The 14,188-nt window shown below is 42.3% G+C and overlaps 1 non-coding gene across 1 annotated transcript; it reads left to right on the top strand.

Moving 5' to 3' along the window:
• Positions 1-13,080: 13,080 nt before the first annotated feature.
• On the top strand, positions 13,081-13,199 carry LOC145393074 (5S ribosomal RNA). Its single transcript, XR_013896092.1, has one exon. It is a non-coding gene; the product is annotated as a 5S ribosomal RNA (ribosomal RNA).
• The last annotated feature ends 989 nt before the right edge of the window (positions 13,200-14,188 follow it).

The raw sequence follows: 14,188 nt of genomic DNA, 5'->3' as shown, positions 1-14,188 counted from the left end.
GATGCTTGGAATGTGCTCCATCACTTCATCTAGATGGTCCTAAAATCTATCCTTCTCTTTCATGCTTCTGTCATAACAAGGTGAATGCATAACATTCAGTCAGTTTCATCATCTCAAACTTTTAACTTTATATTCATGATGCTAAGGTTTATAAAATAATTTATAATGCATTATTCTCAATAATTTACCATTCATCAACACAGGAACTTCCTTTTTACTCTATTTATGAATGCTCAAACCTAAACTTACACATGTCACCCATTCCCACACAACAACAACTCCCTCTCATCTCTGTTTCACACTATGTCATCAGATCAAACATCCAATACTTGTATACCTTTCCTACACAATAGTAATAACAATACTGTAATGGTAATAATAAAGCATTACCCTGGAGAGTTCTGAAAAAGTGAGTTCTGGAAATTGCCGCTGATCTAAACGAGTTTCGAGAAGAACTGGAATCGCAGTGATGAGGGCTGAGGTGAGGTGAGTGTGAGGCTGGATCTTCTTCAGTATAAACTCCAGGAATATGATTTGTCTGATCTCCAGGTCATTCACTTGGTGGCGGAGCATCTGGTAAAAGAGAAATAAATCATGTTTGTGTTGTGACTTTATTATCTTCTTGAATCCTTTTGATTCAAGTCACTCTGACGTTCAAGAAAATCAAATGCAGGCTCTTTTTATTTCATTTGTATGAAAAGATTTGTACATGCTTGTGGGTCAGCCTTATTTACCTAAGGGAGACTTTCCATGCCACATGATATATGGCAGCATCTCTTTGCACTCTCTTAACCTCAGGGTAACTTTGTAGGATCTAAGTCTGTCAACTTAAATCTACATCTTGGTGCACTGAAATCCACATCACTCCTATGGTAAGCCCTCTCATTTAATTTTCATCCTGCAGCTGAGGATGGTGGCATGAAGGAGGCGAGCAGGATGGTGGAGGAAGGTTGCAAATAACTTCTATGCAGCAACAAACATCTCCATCCCATTAAACACCTTATTAATTGTGTCATGTGTTTTACATCATTACTAGCACAGATACCCAGAGCTGCCTGAGTAAAACCCATGATTGTGCATACTTGCACTGCCCAAGACTCTTCAGGGCCACTCCCTATGTGGCAGAAGATCCCCGGGGTCCCATTTTACCCACTGAAACTAGGGTCCTCCTGGAGCACATTTCCCCGGAGGAATGTTTCCAATGGAGTTATGCCTACCAAGGACCTACTTTCCCACTACCCACCCACCCTACCTGCTCTGCCCACCCCACCAATTTGTCCACCCATCTGCCCCATTTTAGGCAATAATGATACAGTTGTAGAAGCAAAAAACTCAGGTAACTGGCTACTACATTTCAGCTATGGTGACTTGATTATTTCTAATTAGATTTAATCTTGGCCATCAGGGATACCACTTTAGCAACTATAATGACACCATCAAGGTCACTGTAATAAATTACACCTGTCTGAGCTGTTTAGTGAGTTCTGTATGCATCCCCCTCGATTTCCACCGAGGACAGACAAACAAACGTACTCTTTTATACAAATATGGATTAATTAATGATAATATTTACTCTGTTTTTTCAATTCAGCTATTAATTATAGGAAAAAAGTAGGTAAATAATGCAATGTCTCATGGCCCGTGTCTCAAATGGACTGCTATTAACTACTGTTTTGAATCTTATCCATTTTGCGGAGTCACATTTCACAGTAAGTTTGGGCGTCTCTATTAACTGCATGATGCAAGGTTCCACTGTATCTCCACTGAACCCACATATCAATGTGTTCATTTATGAGTGATTGTTATTTTATTGGTTTTCTAGCAATATAATTCAAAGTGTAAAACGACAGAGACCTGTACAAGTTGTGTCATGAATGATTACTTCAACAGACTGAGTTGTGGCCAATTACTTTTATACACTCTTAATGCCAGCTCCACCTATATGAGCATGTGGCACATTCCCCTGAGAAAGATCCTGCTCATTGATGTCTGAAAGAGGCAACCTGGAAGGGAAGTGACCATGGGGAAGGCTGCAAAACTCAAGACTGACTTTGAAGAAGAAGAGTTGCTCCCAGGAGACTTGCATGAGAGAACCCCTGTCAGTGGAAATGGAAGGTGACTGAGGCTACAATGTCTGTTCGGAAAATGTCTGACCTTAGGCTCTAAAAAAAATAAATAGCTAACCTGTTGAGCTAGGACACTAATTCCCCTCAAAGTAGGCCCCTTCTGACTTGACAAACATAGACCAGCATTCTTTCCACTACCTGAAACATTTTTCAAAGTCAGTTTTCTATATCTCCTGCAGGTGCTTTGTCACATCTGTCATGATCTCTTCTCTCGTCCCAAACTGGGAGCCGTTCAGTGGAGTTTTGAGCTTAACCAAAAGTCACACGGAGCCATGTCTGGTGAATGGGGAGCCTGCCAGCCCTGTGGGATGTTGTGCTTGGCCAAAATTTCCTGAATCAGTTGAGAAGAATGAGCAGGGGCACTGTCATGGTGCAGCTTCCAACTTGCCACTGTCCAAAGGTCTGGTCTCTTCTACTGAACAGCATAACGAAGGCAATGGATAATGTCAAGGTAGTTATGTTTGCTGACAATCTGACCTTCTGGTGTGTATTCAAGATGCACAATACCACGCTAGTCGAAAAAAAAAACTGTCAACATTCGTGTGCATTTCACACTGCTGCAGGCCTCTAGTGCTTTTTTTTGGCTGAGGGGACCCTGCATGCTTCCACTAGGAAAACTGTGCTTTGGTTTCTGGGTCATACCTGCACACCCAAGTCTCATCTCCTGTGATAGGGAAACAGTCTTCAGAAAGTCTGGGACGCGATTTGCATACTCCAACATGTCTTAGGCAACATTCATTCGAGAGAAGAAATCATGATGACTGTGACAAATCACCTGCAGAAGATATCGAAAACTGACTTTGAAAAATGTTGCTGTGAAAAGAATGCTGGGCTATGTGTGTCAAGTTACAATGGGTCTACTCTGAGGGGGGATTAGTGTCCTAGCTCAACACACTAGCTATTTATTTTTTTAGAACCTAAGGTCGGGTACTTTCTGAACAGACCTTTTATGTACTGTCATGGCATTCACCCAGAGTGGGCCAGTGAGTACAGAGCACATACTGTATAATAAAATGACAAGGATTCAATATGGTTATCAGAAAACTGCTGAGTACATTCAGGACTGTCAGTATTCAGTCTTTAGTACCCATGGAGCTCGGGAGGATCACTATCTATCTATCTATTGGCAGACGCCTTAATCCCGTATGGGGTGGCCATAAACAAATCACCTCCATGTCACCCTGTCTCCTGCCATTTTGCTGCCCTCCCCCCACCACACATCCCCCTTTCTCATATACCTCTCCACTACATCCCTCCGCCTCATCCTCCCTGTCCCCCTCTCCACCTCATTCACATACACTTCTTAATCTCTCACTTTCCATTCTCTCCACATGGCCAAACCACCTCCAGGTGTTTCTCCTAACGCTTTCCATCACATCCACATCCACACCACAACGCTCCTTCACTTCCTCATTTGTCTGTCTGTCTCACAATGTAACTCCATATGCTCCTCTCAAATAACTCATTCCCACTGCTCTCACTCTTGACTTGTGTCCTTCCACGAGGTCCAAACTTCAGTTCCATACATTAGAGATGGTATGACAATACTATCATGTGGCAACTTTTTTACTTCCACACTTAATTCCCTATTTCTTATTGCTGCTTTCAAAGAGCCAACAACCTTTCTTCCCTGTTGTACCTTTTCAAGCACTTCATCCTCCAAACTTCCATCCTTACTCATCACACTACCAAAGTATTTAATGTACTCACATTTTCCTTTTCCTCATCATCCAACCTCACTGTACATTCAGTGACTTCGTTTCTCCCAAAGACCATAAGTACTCTCCCCTGTATTCACCTTTAGATTCCGTTTCTTACACACTCTCCCAAACTAATTCACCAAGCACTGAAGTTCTATCATCTGCAAACAACAGAACAGGAAGTTTCCAAATGCTGCCCTCTCTTGTTAGGGCTGCTCAAACATCCACTGCTCTACCTTGAATCTCTCTTATAACCCCATCCACATACAGACTGAACAACCATGGAGACATGACACATCCCTGTTTATGTCCAACATTCAGATGGAACTCAATTCTCCATCCACACCACTTCAGCTTTAGCACCCTCATACCTTCACGGCATTCAACAGCTTCCCATTTGCTCTACATATTCTTAAGATTTTCTATATTCCTTATCTACTGGCTCTGTTGTATGTTTTCTTCAAATCCATGAAGGCCACATACAACTTCTTTCTCTTCTCTTGAAATTTTTCCACTTAAGACCTAAGGATATCTCATCTACACAGCCTATTCCCTTCCTAAAACCTCCCTGTTCTTCTCCAACTAATTTCTCTGTTATTTCCTTAACTCTGTCAATAAGTATCCTACCATAAACATTTCCTATTACACTAAGAAGACAAATGCCCCTATGATTCCCACACACTTTTTCCCCTTTTCCTTTGTGATTATATTATGCTAATGAGGTGAAGCAAACTCTCTGTCACTTGTGAAACTCAGATGTGATGAAGAATTTTAAGAACTGTTGCTCCTCTTGACAATGAAGATAAATCTCCATATGAACTGTGGAAATACAGCTCCATATGAAAGAAAATTTTAGACTTCCTTAACCCTTATCCGCCAGGGGTTCCTCGCCATCGTCCACACCTCCTTATGGGGAATTTCCGAGATTTTGGGAAAAATACCCTTACTTCAAACCCTAATATCTTCCAAACTATAATAGCTAGAGGAAAAAAAAAAAAAAATACATAAGACTCACCAACTCTTCCTCTTTAAAATGAAGATATCCCGAGGACTCCAGGTGGTCCCGTCATGAGTAAAGATAAGTTGAAGATGACTGGTTTTACACGCTTAGGCAGGCTGGTTCCAAGCACGAGCCACTGGCTGTGACCTGGGCTTGCTGGCTAGCACTGGCAGTGCTGACCGGATTGATAATTGTAACACTGACCGAGCATCCCTGGATGGAATGTCGAAAATTCCACTCGATCCTCAACTTTTCCTTACTCACCGTCGTATGGATGAGTCATCACCCTGTTCACATGGCTCCCCAAAGGATTTTCCACACGTTTCATTGTGCCACTATGTCCCATAGGTGTGTGGGAAAATAATAGCTCTTTGTTTTTCTGTACTCACTTCTTGCGTCAATTATAATTATTTCCCTCTACTACGACACTTATAATTGCACTTGACATCACGATTACGGGTAATTGCACTTTGACAAGTAAATGCTGTGGCTGTTTCATGCAGTAAGGTATATGAGGTAATTACCTGTAGTATAATTCAGAGTGATTTGTACTAATCAGGGGCATCATGAAAATCTTACAAATGTTATACACAACTTACATTATTTGTACTTCACATCACAAATATGCTTATGCTCACATATTCAGCACTATTTTCCTGAGTGTCGAGGGAAAAAATTTTGTTATAGCCTACAAGGTAATTTTCTTTCTGGCCCACTCACAAGTGGTTTTCTTTCATGTAACAGGTAGGCTAACTCAAGGTATTTCCAATAATTTTTTCACCAATAACCAATAAACAGTAACTTATTGCATCGCACTTGTAGAACTTATTATATAACACTTATATCATAGCACTTTACTAGAAATCACTTATAATACCTAACATTTCACATCTTCATAAAAAAACACACACTTGTGCATACCTGTATACTATTTACACTTTCCCACACACCTGCTCAGTAATCACACTTGGAGTGATACTCTCTAACACATTTAGGGCACAGGGGAACCTTGCACTCTGCACATTAGTAGGCTGTCTCTTTTTGTGATGGGGGACGGCGTTTGGTCGTGTGACAGACGTGGCACCGCCTGTATTTACCTATTTGAATTTACCTATTTGTAGTATACAGGAACTGAGCAATGCTCGTGTTGTCCTGTCTCCATATCCACATTTATCAAGTCTACCTTTACACACATGAATGTTTTTCTCATACACCACCTCTTTGTCTAAGTCGTTCCAAATATTTAAGAATATACCTAATTGTGATATACACGGAATGTACTATGCTCATGGGTTTCCGTCGCTGTTTCTCAATAGGTCGAATTTAAATTTAAACTCGTTTAAGTTTTTAGACTGGACGATCTCTTTGTCCAGGCTATTCCATAAGTCTATACTTCTGTAAGGAAAGCTATATTTCTTGATATCCTTCAAGCAGCTTGACTTTTTCAATTTCATTCCATGTCCTCTTGTTGCTCTCTTATCCCATACAAACAGATCTTCTTTGTCAATTTTATCTACTCCCACCATGGTCCTGAACACCGCAATCATGTCTCCCCTCTTTCTCCTTTCCTCTAACGAAGGCAAATCCAGTTTTTCCAGCCTCTCTCTGTATGACAGGTCTGTCAGACTGGGGACCATCTTGGTTGCTGTTCTTTGTATTCTCTCAATCTTGTTTATATCTTTCTTTTTGTGTGGGCACCACACTACCGCTGCATATTCTAACCTGGGGCGGATCATGGCCACTATCAATTTTTTCATCATTTCCTCATACATATAATGAAATGCTACTCTTATGTTAGTCAAGAGCTTATAAGTCTCTCCAACTATCTTGTTAATGTGCTTTTCTGGTGACAAACTATCTTGGACCAGCACTCCCAAATCTTTCTCTTCTCTCCTTTTTGTGATTAATTCATTACCCAAAAAATAATTCAGTGATGGTCTCCTGGTACTTTTACCCATTTCCAATATTTTACATTTCTTTACATTAAATTTCATTTCCCACGTCCGGCTCCAATTGTGTATCCTGTCCAAATCCTCCTGCAGTATTTTACAATCCTCCTCAACCTCTATCTTCCTCAAGATCTTTACATCATCGGCAAACAGACTCGCATAACTGTTCACTCCATCTACCATATCATTTACGTAAATCAGGAACATTACTGGCGCCAACACTGAGCCTTGAGGGACTCCACTTGTTACTTCCCTCCATCCAGACATCTTTTCCTTTATTACTGTCCTCATTTGTCTGTCTCTCAAAAAGTCTCTCATCCATTCCAGAAGTTTCCCCTTTAGTCCTCCTATATATTCTAGTTTCCACATTAGTCTCTTATGAGGTACCTTGTCAAAGGCCTTCTCTAAGTCTAAGTACACACAATCCACCCAACCATCTCTCTCCTGTACCACATCAATCGCTCTTGAGTAAAAGCTCAACAAGTTTGAAACACATGACCTTCCACTTCTGAATCCAAACTGACATTCAGCCAAAATATTCATCTCTTCCAGATATTTTATCCATCTGTCTTTCAGGATTCTCTAACACAATTTTGTGACCATGCTGGTTAGAGACACTGGTCTATAATTCAGGGGTTCTTCCCTGTTTCCTCCCTTGTAAATTGGTACCACATTTGCCCTCTTCCATTCTTTTGGCACTTTCCCCTCTTCCAGTGAGCATACAATTAAGCTGTGAATTTTATCCGCCAGTTGTTCTCTGCATTCCTTCAGTACCCAATTAGAAATTCCATCAGGTCCTGGGGCTTTCCTTACATCTTGAGTTTCCAGTAATTTATACACTTCCTGCACCTCCACTTTTATATCTTTCATCACCGGAACATTTCTAATCACTCCCTCCCCTTCCACAAGCTCCTTTTCTTTAGTGAAAACTGACTGGAAACGTTTGTTCATTATTTCTGCTTGCATTGCCGCATCCTTAAAGACCTCTCCATCTACTTTCAGCTTGGTGATTCCTTCCTTTTGTTTCAGTTTGCCATTAACAAATCTATAAAACAGTTCGGGTTCATCCTTGCATTTGTCAATTATACCTTTTTCAAAATTCCTTTCTTCTTCCCTACGTATTCTTGTGTATTCGTTTCTTGTTCTTTTATATTCTTCCTTTGTTCTGTCGTTACCTCTCTTTCTCCAATTGTTCCACGCCTTATCTCTCTCTTTTTTGGCTATCATACACCTTCTGTTAAACCACTCCTTTTTCCTGTTTTCTTTCCCTCTTACTCTTGGTACAAATTTTTCCACTCCCAAATTATAGAGGTCTAGAAAGATATCCCACTTCCTCTGTATCTCTGAATTTTCTCCAATCCGCATTTTCAAAAAAGTTTCTCAATCCTGTAAAATTTGTTTTGCCAAAGTTGTATCTTCCCTGTCTATGAAGCTCGTCTCTTGGCTCGACATTTCCTATTAACATCTGGAACTCAATGACCACGTGATCACTTTTTCCCAAAGGACAGAGATATTCCAATGATTCTATTACATCGGGTTCTTTGGTGAACAGTAAATCTAACCTTGCTGGTGTGTCCTCACCTCGAAACCGTGTCTCTTCTTTGACCCACTGCGTCATCACATTATTCATTATTATATTTAATAACATAGTACCCCATGAATCCTCGCCGCCTCCCGAGTACCATTCCTCCCAGTTCACCTCTTTACAATTAAAGTCACCCACCAAAATTATATTGTTGCTTTTCTCAATTATTTTTTGCAAGTAGCTAGCCATATCTGAGAACATCTCATGGTATTCGTCATCCTTCCATGCTCTCGTCTTTGAGGGAACATACACTACCGCCATATCTCTCTTAACATTCTCTCCAGTTTCTAATTTCATATATATCACTTCAGCCCTGCCTTCTCCCATTTCCACAGTATCTACATTTATGTTTTTCTTCACTGCTATCATCACTCCTCCTCCCTTTTTTTCTTTTCTGTCTTTTCTCCACAGTTTGTATTTACCATCTCCCAAATGAACATCAATATCTTCTCTTAATTTGGTCTCTACAAAGCACATGACATCAGGTTCATGTTCTCTCAAGAAATCATTAATTTCGATCCTTGTCGATATGAAACCATCAACATTAGTATATATCACCTTCAAATTATTTTTGACATTATTAATACCCTCTTCTCTCCTACTCTCTGTCCGTACCACTTCCTCAACTTCTAATCTTTCACAACCATCCCCCCTAGTTTCCTTCACTTCTATTTCCTTAAATACCATTTCCTTACTTTCATATCCAATACTCTCCAAAAAAAAGTATTACGTTCTTCCTCTGTCCTCTTATCATTTTTTTCCTTTACTTCTTCCTTTAATGATTTTAAAACTTCTCTTTCTTCTTCATTCAGATCTTTTCTTATTATAATATTCTCCATCCCCGCCTCTTTGCTTAATTTCCAGGTCACTTTAAGTATCTCATTTATTACACTTTCTGATGTAAACTTGACTCTCATTGGTCTTGTTTCCCCTTTCTTATAAGGCCCTATCCTCCTTACTTCCTCAATTTCTTTTACCCACTTGTCTCCTTCGGGGTCAATCTTGCCTAATATTCCTCTCACCATGTTCGTGTCTCGCTCGAGTCTTGCGAACCTAACCTTTTCTTCCTCTTCCCTGTTTCCAAATACTACCACACATCTATTCCTTTCTACAGTTTCTCTCACTATTTTCTCTTTTTTCTTCAGTATTTTCACTACATTTTCTTCCATTTCTTTCTTGTTCATTTCCCTTTCTTCCTGGATGATCTCTCTTAAGCTGACCACTTCCTTCCGTTCTTCTTCTACGTGTGCCCACTTTGCCTTGTGTTCTTCTAGTACATTACTCACCTTCTCCGTTTTATTAGTACTCTCTTCAAGTTTCCTCCTCAGTTCAACATTTTCCCTCTTCAAATTCTTAATTTCTTCATTGGCTGTTTCATTGGACTGGATTAGGCTCTGTATGGTGGTTTCCGTATTTCCTGACACATCCTTTATCACTAGATTCTCTACTTTTTTTTCGAGTTCACTAATCCTCATAATTAATGTTTTCACCAGGTCCATGACATTAGTATTAGCATCAAATCCTTGAAATTCCATTCCCTCATTGTTTACATTTTCGGCCATGTTTAACGTACCGGTAAAGTACCCAAACAGCTGTTACCGAATAAGCCACAACATTCATGTATACTATTGCCAACAAATCTTTACATTTTTGGTAGTCTACCAACTTTCATTATTTTAAATTTAAAGAAAGACCCTAGGAGACAGGACAGACAAAATTCCTGAAACTACTCAAGGTTAGGAGCGATGCCTGGGACGTCCTCTCTCTCCGGCTGTATGCCTGACTACCTGCTGTGCCACCGGAAATACTCAGTATAGCTTTGCCTGCTGTGCCGCCGGAAATACTCGGTACAGCTTAGCCTGTCCGCTGTAGGCGCTGTCTCCCCCCTAGCACCTGGCACCTGTGCAGCTGAGTGCTCTTCAAGGAGTTTGCATGCAAGCTCTCTCTCAAACTCTTGTAGAAAGAAAGGTTCCTGACGAGCTCCTTGAACAGTATGGAACTGTTCAGGACGGCGATATCAAGGTGTAAAAACGCCTTCTTGTACCGCCTGCAGGACTTACATAGGCAATCAACCTCACCAATTTGCATGTCCGATTAAACAACAAGCTGCATGCAAATATTATAATCGCTGGCAGCATCTGGCTTCAACACGGATTCCCTGGTCCTGAAATCTGTTTTTCCCGTTTCCTCAAAAACACCCTTATGTACTGTTGACAACATGTCAACCCGTCTCTTGTCATGCCAAAGAAGGGCTAACATGGTGTCACATTTCTTGGTAAGAATGGCTCCTTTCTCAGTATTTGCTGGGAATACAGGGAAATTCTTTCTGTTTGCCCAGACAGTTCCACAGGACCCAGTACTGTGTTCAAGCAAATACTTGGTCAACACTGGGGCGGTGTAATAATTATCGGTGTACAGAATGTGGTAACTGTTGAAATACCTTTCCATCAGCACTTTCACGACTAATGCGGAGAAACTGTGAGGATCTTCACTAGGTATGTCAACATCTGTTGCCGAATAAACTATCACATCAAGCACATATCCAGTTTTGCACTTGCAAAGGACAAAAAATTTCAGCCCAAAGCGGTGATGCTTGGATGGCACATACTGAACAAATGCCAACCTGCCCCTGAATAACACCAGCGACTCGTCAATTACCACTTTCTGAAATGGACAAAAAACTCTGGAAAATGACTCCCTGAGCACTATTAGAATGGGTCTCATTTTCCACAACCTGTTGTTTGGTGCAGGCCTATAATTTCTATTGAAATGGAGAAACCTTAAGATGGCCAGGTACCTGTCACGGTCCACATACTTACTGAAGACAGGTATGCCACCTGTTCATCTACCAACCAATAGTTTTGGAGCACATGTTTTCTTATGTGTGCTATCAACATGGTAAGGGCTAGCCACACAAACAATTCCCCCACCTCCACAGGTTGCCAGTCCTTCATATGAGTGCTTTCGCTGGCAGCCATGTCCAGCCACCACACACACATACCCTAGTGGAAATTTATTTCTTCCACCAATTATTGCATAAGTGCAGTCGTGAATATTGCCCTGAAAATATTGCTAATAGTCCAGGGCCTGGGGGGAAGCTCATCCTCCTGAACACCTGCTCCTTCTTCATCAAACACCAGCACAGAGGGCTCAAATCCTGCTCCATCCTCCCAGACAATGGTATCCACTCTACTCACACCTGGTAAAGCAGGCCACTTGCCATGTGCAGCATGTTTTTCCGCATGCATGCACCTCTACGTGCATGCCCACGGCCAGGAGTGAGGGGGAAGGAGAGGGAGAGGTGTGGGAGGTGGGGGGAGTAAGGGGATGATGACTCACCTGATGTGGGCCTTCCCTGGGGAGACGCTTGCCACTGAGTAACACCACGTGGGGCCCATGTGGAAAATTCCATTCCTGAAGGGCCCGGTTGTGATGATTCCATCCTTGAAGTACTCGGCTGAGGTAATGGTGGACATTCAAGGGTGAGATGATGGCGAGCATGTGGCGAGCATGATGGTGAAATGGCTTGTCAGTGTTTATTTTCGTCAGCTAAACGTTTATTTTGCAGATGATTGCCAACTCCATGCTCACCTGCCAGGTGTGCTGGGTCATCTACATCCTCCTCCTCAGTACTCATCACTGTCAAAAGGCCTGCCCTCCTCCTGCAGGAGTTTGAGAGCCTTTTCAGGCATCTCAGAGGGGAGAGAAGTCACCTTCTATATGGTAACTCCTCTCCTTCGAAGTCGTACTCTCACGAAGTGTCCATGAGGACACAGTGTCATCCAAGGCATGACCGATGGCACTGTTGCTGAGACCTTTCCCCAGCATTAAGGGCAGAACTTTTGTGGGGGTCGATGATGCAATCGGCCCTGCGCGGGGTGGAATGGAATCGGATAACGACGATGATGAAGACGTGGCTCCTCACTCTACCAGCACCATGTACAGACTGAGCCGTGCATCTGTGTGGTACCTTGGGGGCCTACCTACCCTATGGGCGTCATAGAAAATGGTCGCAAGTTCAAAGGGTGGAGGGAAGGTGCTTGCGGCATATCCCGTCAGCTGGCGGTGCTCCACGCCCTGAATCGTAATGGCTATACACATCAGCTGGCGAGTACGGGATAATGAGAAAATGTAATTTTATTTTTTTGAGGATCACACCCCTGCTAGTTTTATGGGTATAATGTACCCTACAATCTGCAGATACCATTATCTTTAAATGGCCACATTTCACTGCCAAATAAAATTACATTTTCTCATAAAGGATGTATAAAACTTCCTTTCACATGAAGATTGAGGACATGTATATTGACTGTCAAAGGAGAAACAGCTCTTAAAATTCATCATCACATCTGAGTCTCACAACTGACAAAGAGTCTGTTTCACCCCATTAGCAATATATATATACAACCACTGCAAACTGACTTAGGACCTACACACAGAATTGCTATGGGAGAGTTGCCTGTCTTTGTGTTTCCACCTATACCAAGTGAATTTTTTGGGCATGAAGTAACTGGCAACTCCTCTGGTGTTGGCGGGAGGTGGTGAAACACTCAACACGTCAGTGCTTGCCCAGAAGTGAGAGTGGGAGTATGTGTTCCTGTTGCTCCAAGTTTGCACCTCCCTCTTTTTTCGTATACATTATTGTGCCTAAATGGCTCACTTGGTAAGCTGCTGTACTCACGCAGTTGCAAGCACTGGTTCGAATCCCCGCAATATTTTTGCCAATGGCCATACCACGTTGAGTACACCGCTTCTCGTCCAATCAGCGAAGTTAAGCAACGTTGGGTCTGGTTAGTACTTGGATGGGTGACCACCTGGGAACACCAGATGCTGTTGGCATAACGTTCTCCCTACGTGTTAAGTGGGGTTGGTGGAGGATTAGTGCCCCTCCCTGTAAAACAATTAACTCAAAGCCCTTGGCCACCCCATTTGGGATACATGGCTTCTGGCAATGAATGAATGAATGAATGAATTATTGTTTGCCTGGTTATTTTCCTAGAGTCGAGTTGTCATGCCTGGAAAGTACTGCTCAAGGGATGACAGGGTCCGTATCATTGCATGGAGGCAGGATAATGTCCCTATCAACACGATCTGTAAACGTACTGGACGTGCAAACTCGACCGTCATGAAGATTCTTGCTGTAGCGCGCGGCCTGCCACCTGATGTCGTACCAGAGCACAAGCATGGTGGTGGAAAGAAGAGGACGACTTCCAGGGGTATAGATACAGTTCTGAAGAGGGAAGTGCAAACTCGACCGTCATGAAGATTCTTGCTGTAGCGTGCGGCCTGCCACCTGATGTCGTACCAGAGCACAAGCATGGTGGTGGAAAGAAGAGGACGACTTCCAGGGGTATAGATACAGTTCTGAAGAGGGAAGTAATCAAGAATCCTCAACTGACAGCAGCAGAATTGAAGAGAATGCATCCCCAGCTGTTACAAGACGTCTCAATTCGAACTATCCAACACTGCTTACAGAAGGAGCTGGGTTTGCCAAGCTGCACTGCAGTCAAGGAACTGCTTCTCACTGACTGCATGAAGAAGCAGCACATTCAGTTTGCCAAGAAGTATGCACACTGGACATCGGACGAGTGGAGAAAAGTTATGTTTTCCGGTGAAAGCACATTTCAAGTGTTCCAAGTGCGTTCTGCCAAGGTTCATCGCCCTGCCTCCTGTAGTCGATATGACCCTGCTTACATGGTGACAACTGTTAAGCACCCACAATCAGTAATGATATGGGGGTGTTTCTCAGGTGAAATGGGAAGGGGAGGCCTCTACTTTCTTCCTATGAACTTGATGATGAATGGTGGCCGGTACATTCAAGTTCTGAA

The sequence above is a fragment of the Coenobita brevimanus genome, chromosome 23 (genome assembly GCF_032717465.1).
Source record: "Coenobita brevimanus isolate Jiangsu-jjx chromosome 23, ASM3271746v2, whole genome shotgun sequence".
NCBI lineage: Eukaryota > Metazoa > Arthropoda > Malacostraca > Decapoda > Coenobitidae > Coenobita > Coenobita brevimanus.
The sequence above is the reverse complement of the archived record's forward strand: the minus strand, read 5'-3'. Positions and strand labels throughout refer to the sequence as shown.